The sequence below is a fragment of the Diceros bicornis genome, chromosome 7 (genome assembly GCF_020826845.1).
Source record: "Diceros bicornis minor isolate mBicDic1 chromosome 7, mDicBic1.mat.cur, whole genome shotgun sequence".
Lineage (NCBI taxonomy): Eukaryota > Metazoa > Chordata > Mammalia > Perissodactyla > Rhinocerotidae > Diceros > Diceros bicornis.
Genome location: NC_080746.1, coordinates 61133490 through 61140539, shown reverse-complemented (window position 1 = coordinate 61140539; position 7050 = coordinate 61133490). Strand labels below are relative to the sequence as shown.

At 38.0% G+C, this 7050-nt stretch overlaps 1 pseudogene; it reads left to right on the top strand.

Annotated features, from left to right (window-relative positions):
- Positions 1-4186: 4186 nt before the first annotated feature.
- On the top strand, positions 4187-5131 carry LOC131408018 (olfactory receptor 52M1-like; annotated as a pseudogene).
- Positions 5132-7050: the final 1919 nt, after the last annotated feature.

Here is a 7050-nt window from a genome sequence, read left to right as displayed (position 1 = left end):
AGACCACTACATTCTCTTAGTCACATTAATTATTGTTATTTTTGATGTGGTTAATCTTTGTACCAGTTAATTTGTACAGATAAAGAGAGTAGAAAGTAATGAAATTCTTTCAGACTAAAACTTTGTGGGATATAAAAATTTCTCCTGAATCGATCTTCTAAAAGAAGAGTATTGACATCAGGGTCCACACCCACACCTTGATTTCTGGCCTAAAGTGTAGAAAGACTGGGAAAAATTTCAGAGTGTGTTTTAATAGGTATAACAGAGTATTTTGCTTGTGCTTTTAAATATAAGCTTCTTTAAATATATCTATGCATATTTGAATGCACTTATTTGAGCTTTAAAGTCATGTGCTGGAAGGATCCTTTACATTGTACTTGAAAAATTAAAGAGTCCCTGTGTGCTTGTGTCTCTGGATACCACAATTTACGAGAACACATGAGAAAACTTCAGATGTGCAAAAATTTGGTTGTTTGCCTCTTTAGGCATATGTGAGTACAGGTATCTAGGTCTTCTCTGAATGAATATATTAATTAAAAAAAAAAACTATTGAGACTCAACAGGGAAATGTGAATAGCTTTATGTTTCTCTGGAAATGGAGATCTAGGTAATCAAGATCTTCAAACCCTTGGAAAAAGCAATAATTGACTTGAAATCCACTGTTGATTAAGACAGAGACAGTTGCTCTGTCTCCCTACACTGAAGACTTGTCTTAAAATCATGGAAGAGCCAAGCAATATTCAAGATCTACCAAAGAGCAGACACCCTTTTATTTCACTATGGGAAAATGTGGCAGGGACAATTCCTTTGTCTTCACTCTGATATCTAGGCATCTTGCGTAAATCTCAACAATTATCAGAAATGATATAGCAAGTCAGTCAGTACGAAACTATTGGGAAGGAGCATAGAGCTGTAGTTGAGAATATGGCTTTGAAGTCCCACTGACTGTGCAGTTACTTGTGTTATTCTATTCCTAAGCATCATCCAGTGCCAGTCTTTGGGCCGGGTCATGGTAATACCTCGCTGTGCTATGGATTCTATACTGAGGAGAATTTAATCTGATGAGAGAGACAGGAGTCATGATAATGATATATTTATAAATCTAATATTCTACAATTTGATAAGATCTATCAAAATTAAATGTAAAACAAAAACCATCGAAACATACAATGAAAGCACGGAAAAATAACCTGCAAATTTCTCTCTGAGGTAATCCAGCAAAAAGTCATAGAGGAGATTACTTCTGACCTAGACACTACAAGAAGAGTGGTAGTTTTCAAAGGGAAATGAATAAAAGGGAGGGAGAGGAAAATTGCAATCAGAAAAGTATGTGAAAATAGGCACAATTTTACAAAGAAGCGTGGCACATTTGGTGAATAGTTCGAAGTTTGGTGTTACCTCATGGAGGGTATAGAAAAAATACCTGGTGAAAAGGTTAGAAAGAATGTTTTTTTGTTATCTAAAATGCATATCTGATTATTTCATGCATAGATGCTTTACTAGAGCTACATTACCTGTGGAATAATTACCAAATCCCAATGCTCAATTTCTTAAATTCTTGCTCAGTATAAGATGGTGTTCTAAATTGTTAACATGTATAAATTAACTTAATCCTCCCAACAACCTTTTGTTAAACCCACTTTACAAATAAGGAAACTGCGGAAAATGATAGAATCATTATGTGTAAGGCAACTTAAACCTTGTTTTAGAGATAAATGCACTTAATGAAAGGACACAAGAAGAGTCTGTGATGAGAATAAAAATAATCAGATGGAAGGAAAAAAACTCAGAAGTGACAGCATTACATTTCAAAGTTTATTGAACTTTATTCCTTCAGAGCCAAATATCATAATAATTGAATGTATTATGTAAATGATAATTTTATGAAGCCCAAGTCAGACTAAGAAAAATTCCAAATAACATTGAGAATATTTCTAATCAAATGTATAGTCAGCTTAATGTATTCTATATTACCCCCAAAATACTAGATAATGTAATTCATACTCCAGTTTAATGAGACACCTGACTAGACTATAAATTACAATGGAGTAAACAGGGTTCAGTATTTGTAATCTCATTATTATCATATTTAACAGATCCATTTCTAATTAATGAACAGTATATAGTTTGTTGGAGGGATAAACACAACTTTCTAGGACAATAAAAATAATCCTGTTATTGGCCTCTACTTACCTCAAAATTTTATTTCAATTGCTTCAATGTAGATGTAGAATACATACCTTTAATATCAGCAGAAAATACTGATGGAATTCAGGATGTGAACACTGACAAATGCCTAATAATAATAATACAAGAAACACATGATAATGATTATTTTAAAGTATTATCTAAAATAATACAATAAAGATTATCAAGTTTAAATGAAAAGGCTAAATATTAAGCATTTGCTTAAAATCTTGAGAAATCTAAAAATTATGAAAAATACTAGCAGGTTATAGTTGACTATGAATTTAACATCTGTGACAAGAAATAGTGAGTGTGGGACAATGAAAACAGTGTACACTTCGCAGTCACGGACAGTTGTGTTAGAATCCTGGTGTCTCGGTCACTCTTTCTGTGACCCCACTGTTTCACAGGTCTGTAACCCTCTGGGCTTCTATTTCCTAATCGGTAAAATTGTTTGCCTTGGGGCTGGCCCCGTGGCTTAGCGGTTAAGTGCGCGCGCTCCGCTGCTGGCGGCCCAGGTTCAGATCCCGGGTGCGCACCAACGCACCACTTCTCCGGCCGTGCTGAGGCCGTGTCCCACATACAGCAACTAGAAGGATGTGCAGCTATGACATACAACTATCTACTGGGGCTTTGGGGGGGGGGAAATAAATAAATAAAATCTAAAAAAAAAAAAATTGTTTGCCTTGCTTTTCCAGCTAAAAATTAACATATACGAAGATTCCAGAACAATGTCTTCTTCGTGTTAGGATCAACTAAGTATTATCTTCCTTCCTTATTTCATATAAAAATGATATGAACTGAAACCACACTAATAGTGTATCAATCAAAAGAGACACCAAGCACATGGATCTTGGTAGTGAATAGTAGGTTCAGATACAAGAAATAAAAGTTAAGAAGAGTGGCACAGAACGTACAGAAGAGTTGAGGCAGAAAATTAGGATTTTTGAAAACTAAATTTATAATAAGTGGGTATATAAGTTGGGAATGTTTCAATGCAAAAGAGGGAACTTAGTGGAATCATAACTTAAACTTCAGATTTTGTGAAGACTTCTATGCAGAAGACAGGTGAGATGTCTTCTAGATGTAGAGCTCCATAGGAAAATCCAGTACTGTCTCACAGCTCCTGGGGACTGGTTCTGTGACAGTACTAGAAAAACGTACGAAGAACTGTCTAATAAATGAGTAATCATATTTGAGAGTATTCAGATATTAGCTAGAAAATTATATTTCAGGATGACATTAAGAAGGAAGTGGGGGCTAGATGAACTGTAAGATCCGTTCTACTTATAATAGCTGACCTTTCTATCAAAAGCTAATTTGGCCTAATGATTAAACCAAACTGTGAATTCAAAAAGTGCTATTCAATTTTATTGAACATAGATTTTAATAAAGTTGTTTTTTTTTTGTTTGTTTTGTGTTGTTTTTAACCCATCCGTGAGATTCATGACTTGATTTAAAACAAATACTTTGTGTCTGGTTGCATAGTTTTGGCCTAGTGTTACTAAGTTTTTTTTTTCACTCTACATTACAATCTTGAATGTTTTTTTTTTTAATTTTTTTTTTTTTTTTTGTGAGGAAGATCAGCCCTGAGCTAACATCCATGCTAATCCTCCTCTTTTTGCTGAGGAAGACCGGCTCTTCAGCTAACATCTATTGCCAATCCTCCTCCTTCCCCCCCCCCAAGCCCCAGTAGATAGTTGTATGTCATAGTTGCACATCCTTCTAGTTGCTGTATGTGGGACGCGGCCTCAGCATGGCCGGAGAAGCGAGACTTCAGTGCGCGCCCGGGATGCGAACCCGGGCCGCCAGTAGCAGAGCGCGCGCACTTAACCGCTAAGCCATGGGGCTGGCCCTTGAATGTTTTTTAACATGATATTTTGGAGTCTTCCAAATTTGTTTTTCATTTGTTGTCATATTTAGTTGTGATGATCTCGGCAGGAACCTTTTGCCCTGAAAAGGAGGATTCTATCCACAAAAGACAGAAAGCAGCAGCACAATGGGACCAACCAATAAATCTCAAGCATCTCCAAACACCTTCTTGCTGATGGGCATCCCAGGACTAGAGCACCTGCATGTCTGGATCGGGATTCCCTTCTGCTCCCTGTACGTGGTGGCTGTGGTGGGGAATGTGACCATCCTGGCCGTGGTGAGGGCAGAGCGAAGCCTCCATGAGTCTATGTTCCTCTTTCTGTGCATGCTCTCAGTCACTGACCTGGTCCTCTCCACTTCTACGCTGCCCCGCATGCTCTGTCTTTTCTGGCTTGGAGCCCATGATATCACATTTGATGCTTGCCTGGCCCAAATGTTCTTCATCCATAGCTTTACTGCTATGGAATCAGGCTTCTTTTTGGCCATGGCCATTGATCGTTATGTGGCCATTTGTCATCCATTGCGCCATACCGCCATTCTTACCCATGTTCGCATTGCCAAAATGGGAGCTTCTGTGGTACTCCGGGGAGTGGCCTTCTTTTCCCCACATCCCATCCTGCTCAGGCAGCTGCCCTACTGCAGGACTTGAATAATTGCTCACACCTACTGTGAGTCCATGGCTGTGGTGAAGCTGGCATGTGTGGACACAGGAGCCACCAAGCATTACAGCCTCAGTGTGGCATCTGTCATTGGTTCCTGTGATGGCTTTTTCATTGTTGTCTCTTATGTCCTAATCCTCCGTGCAGTCTTTCATCTTCCGTCACAGGAAGCAAGTCTTAAAGCTCTAGGCACCTGTGGTTCCCATGTCTGTGTCATCCTTGTATTCTACTCCACAGCTGTCTTTACCTTCCTCACTCACCGCTTTGGCCACAGTGTGGCACCCCAAATTCATATCTTCATTGCCAATATGTACCTTCTGGTACCACCATTTCTTAACCCCATTGTTTATGGTATTAGGACCAAGAAAATTCGAGCTCATGTCCTTAGTTCTCTAAGGGTAAAGGTTGCTTGATTATGCTGAGATTGTTTGCAGAGAAGGTATCACAATAGGAAAGGAAGAGTGCAAATAATTGATCCCTTTCTCATAACTGACATGAAATTTTCTCCCACTGAAATCAGACATTTTATCAGATTTTAATGGGGAAGAGTAACCACACATAATAGAAATTCCTCAATTCTAATGAATCGGGTAGGCACAATACATTTTCTGTGCACCTCGATTTTAGGGAGCTTACTTAGTACTTGATGAATTGGAAAGAGATCCCCTTCTGCTCCTTGCTGTTACTGATCTGTGGTGTAACTGGGGGTAGTAGTTTATTTTCAAAGAGAGAGTCATTAAAAAAGGGAAGAAACCCGTGAGATCTTCAAAAAATTCCTCATGAAAGTATCTGCAATTGAAAATTTAATGATCACTGTCAATATTCTACAGAAGAGGCAAAATAACAAGGTGGATATCCTCTAAATACAACAAATACTTGTGTGTTGTAGTCATAAGAATTGACACACAGGACAAAATGTCAAACAGAAATGTGGAAATGTTCAACATTGCAATAATCAAGTCCATAGATCTTTTTTTTTTTTTTTTTCTTTTTTTTTATTGCAGTAACATTGGTTTATAACATTGTAAAAATTTCAGGTGTACATCATTGTACTTCTATTTCTGCATGGATTACATCATGTTCACCACCAAAATACTAATTACAACCCATCACCACACACATGTACAGAATTATCCCTTTCACCCTCCTCCCTCCCCCCTTCCCCTCTGGTAACCACCAATCCAATCTCTGTCCCTATGTGTTTGTTTATTGTTGTTATTATCTACTGCTTAATGAAGGAAATCATATGGTATTTGACTTTAAACACTGTGTTGCTCAAAGAATATTTTCTCTTCACAAGGACTAACTTATGCCTGCTATTGTTTTGTGATCTGAACTAACATGAAGTCTCCTTAAACCTTCATCACAGAGTATCATGAAAACAAAAATAGCTCTATACTTGATGCTACGTACTTGAGAGTTTGCTCAGAGCTTAGGCAGGAACACTGAGCTAGATTCAAATACGTTGAACTTTCAGACATTACACGTCCTTGCTAAAGTAGAAAGTTTATTATTACAAATAACTCGGTTTAAATTTTTTAGTGATTATGCTACTGGTGATATTGAAAATGAAATCATTAAAAAGGATATAGATTTTTAGTGGAAGAAATACAAATATTTCCTCCTTAAAAATATGACTCCTAGGGGCCAGCCCGGTGGCGCAAGCGGTTAAGTGCGCGCGCTCCGCTGCGGCGGCCCGGAGTTCGCTGGTTCGGATCCCGGGCGCGCACCGACGCACTGCTTGGTAAGCCATGCTGTGGCGGCGTCCCATATAAAGTGGAGGAAGATAGGCACAGATGTTAGCCCAGGGCCGTCTTCCTCAGCAAAAAAAGAGGAGGATTGGCGGATGTTAGCTCAGGGCTGATCTCCTCACAAAAAAAAAAAAAAAAAATATGACTCCTTCCTTCACTTCTTGCCTTGCACAAGATGAAAATTACTCTGGAGGCACTTAATAAATACATGCTGAGTTTCATTGAATTGATGTTCTCTTTTTGTGATTTACTATCTGTAAAGTATTATTTGTATCTTCTTTCTTTTTTCACTAGTTCCTTCTATTTAATCTGGGAGCTTCTTAGAGGTAAATATCTGGGCTTCTTCTCTCCATTCCTCTTCCTTAGACTCTATTAAATACCATTGTTCAGGCTTTTATCATTTCCCATTTCAATAGTTTCAACAGTTTCCACTGACATTTTCAAGGCGTTAGATTTTAATTAGTGTGTTCAATGCATTGTCTACACTGAGATCACAGTTATTCTCCTAAAAATTAAAAAATAAACAAACAAAAACCCAAACTTGATTGTGTCAGACAGACCGTGCAAGCTCCAGATTGGCA